This window comes from Rhinopithecus bieti, unplaced genomic scaffold (assembly GCF_001698545.2).
Source record: "Rhinopithecus bieti isolate Rb0 unplaced genomic scaffold, ASM169854v2 scaffold_13207, whole genome shotgun sequence".
NCBI lineage: Eukaryota > Metazoa > Chordata > Mammalia > Primates > Cercopithecidae > Rhinopithecus > Rhinopithecus bieti.
Window position 1 is genome coordinate 401912 of NW_016807866.1, and position 2871 is coordinate 404782.

The 2871-nt window shown below is 38.9% G+C and overlaps 1 pseudogene; it reads right to left on the reverse strand.

Annotated features, from left to right (window-relative positions):
* LOC108536814 (ubiquitin-protein ligase E3A pseudogene) overlaps nt 1–1130 on the reverse strand; it is a 3947-nt pseudogene extending 2817 nt beyond the window's left edge.
* Between the last annotated feature and the right edge of the window lie 1741 nt (nt 1131–2871).

Consider the following 2871-nt stretch of genomic DNA (forward strand, 5'->3'; position numbering starts at 1 on the left):
TATATATATATATATATAAAATCCCAGATTCTTTGTGACAGCATATACTATAAAGGGACATGTCATAAAAGAGAATTTGTTCTCTGCTTCTACTTTGAAAACAGTATAATCTTTATTTCTAGAACCTCCTTCAGTGATTCATTAATAAACTCTTCAAAAGGGATAAGTGATTTTTGACAATCCAGGGTTTTAACACCAAGTTCAGTTTCCAGAGGGTCCACTCAAGGACCTTTCTTGTTTCTTCTTTCTTCTCCCAAGAGCTCCTGAAATGTCAGCTCACTGGACTCAGGGATGGACTCTTCATCATCTTCCTCATTGTGGTTTGTGTCCACTTCCCCTCCCACTACATTTGCATAGTGAACCATTTTCAAGCACTTTGAAGCAGCAACAATGGCATCATCGTCATTCACTAGATTTCAACTGTTAAATTCATTGCTTATGACTTTGTAAGTAATAAGTTGCTGATATGTCTCCATCATTCTCCGAATCTGGTCTGCATTGTATTTAGACCACAGTCTGATCAGTTTTCCTTGGGGGGCAAGGGGTAGCTTGCTCATTGCTTTGCAAAATAATGGCAAAGCCATTTCCAGATATTCAGGACTGTGGAGATTTCTATTCTCCATTACAATAATGAACAAATTCAGATAATTAGGATCTTGAGAGTATACGGTGTGATACATCAAGTCACGTTCCACATTAGGTGACAAATATACAAGTGCATTGAGAAAGGCTGTTTCAATTTTTTCACTAGAGAGCAATCTGGTGTAGACCTTATTAATGGCATCAATATCCACAGACGCGTGATCAGGGCCTAATTTTTGCAAATTGTTGTCTCCCTGTGAGCTATCACCTGTCCTTGAGGAAGATGCTTCTGAGTCTTCTTCCATAGCAGCAGCAGAAGATGCAGCTTTTTCATTTTCATTTTCATCCTTGTCCTCATCCTTTGCTTGAAGAGACTTCAGTTCTTCCTTGGTGTGTTAACTTTCCGGAAGCTCTGTACCAATGCCTCAGTGCTAGAAAAAACCCTTCCAGTAACACAAATTAAAGGGGAATAATCCTCTTTCTCTACATAATTCAAGAATTTCATATACCTTCTCTTCTGTTAAGTAAGTCACATCTTTAAAATCCATATGAAAATTTTACAGCTTGTTTATCTAGTCACCTAACATACATTTAGATTATTCCCAATTTTTTCCTACTATGAATAAAATTGCTATGAATGTTTACATACAAATACTTTCAGACATATATTTTTATTTCTCTTGGGTAAATTGATGTACTAGCACTATGTGTCCCTAGACAAGGTGTAAACTTGCTGGGTCAAAGGGTAGATGAATGTTTCACTTCATTACAAACTGCCGAACAGTTTTCCGAAGTGACTGTACTTAGTCTTTTTGGAGGGAAACTGCTCTTAGTAATCTCACATCTCCTTCTATTCTGTTGTTTAAGATATAAGTTCTATATTCTTATCCTCCAAGCAATAACTGCCTTAAAGCCCCACATATTTTCTTCCCTAAAAAGTTCAGATTTTACAAATACAAAATGCTATCACTCTATTAAGAATTATAAAAGCTCATTTTAGAACAAAAAGCTAAGGATTTGACTCTTCGTTCACGCTGTGTTCTTTTTGGTCTTCCCTTCACTGACAGCCTGAGATTTGTGGCTTAGTTTAAATGGCCAAAGAGCTACAGGATCACAAGTGGTGATGAGAAAGAAAAACACATGAGATCAGATTTTAAAATATCAGCTAGCAATTTGGGACACCAAGCAATGCCCAATAAACTTGCTAAACAAGTTTATTCTAAAGGTTTGATAACAGCCAATGAGCAGTGCACGAAAAATAAATATGTTGACCACGGCTGGGGACATTTCATTTACTATTCCTGTAGTATTTCCAACAGAGAAACAAGAGAATGAATTTGCCTTTCACTCAAGAGCTATCACTATCAATGTATTTCTATGATGTTAGGAGAAACCCTGAATATTGCTATAAACATTATCCCTCTGTATGTAAATTATAGATTATAGAGCTATGGGGCTATGATTTTTTTTTTTTTTTTTTTTTTTTTTTTTTTGAGACAGTTTCGCTCTTGTTGCCCAGGCTGGAATGCAGTGGCATGATCTAGTCTCACTGCAACCTCCACCTACCAGTTTCAAGTGATTCTCCTGCCTCAGCCTCCCAAGTAGCTGGGATTACAGGCGTCCACCACCACACCTGGCTAATTTTGTATTTTTAGTAGAGACGGGGTTTCACCATGTTGGCCAGGCCGATCTCAAACTCCTGACCTTGTGATCTGCCCACCTTGGCCTCCCAAAATGCTGGGATTACAGGCGTGAGCCACCGTGCCTGGCCCAGTCTACTATTTTTATGTAGGCAACAACATTTTCTTTAAAAAAAAATTCCAAAAATTCTCAAAGAATTATGCCTCCCAAAATTCATGCCCTGGTGTAGCTCTCGCACCTTCGATTGATCCTGAATAAACCAGGTTACTTTATAAACACTAGAATTCAGTGGAAGTGATGCTTTGCAGCTCTGGAACTGAGCCTTTAGAAGGGCTGGCATCCCAGCTTTGTTGCCGCTAGGAGCTCTGCACAGCCGTGGAAGTACAGCTATTCTTCCAGACTGATGATGTGAGGATGACACAAACAGAAGGAGAGGATACGAAGGAGAATCAGAGTGCAAGCAACAGCGAGAACTGAGTCCCCAGACATAATGATCTCAAGTCAGTCATCTGATGTGGTCTAGTCCAGCATATATCACATGGAGCAGAGGCAAGCTGTTCCCACTATGCACCTTGTGAATTCCTGACCCACAGAATAGCAATCAAATAAAATTGTTATTCTTTTAAGCTACTAAACGTAGTGGGTGGT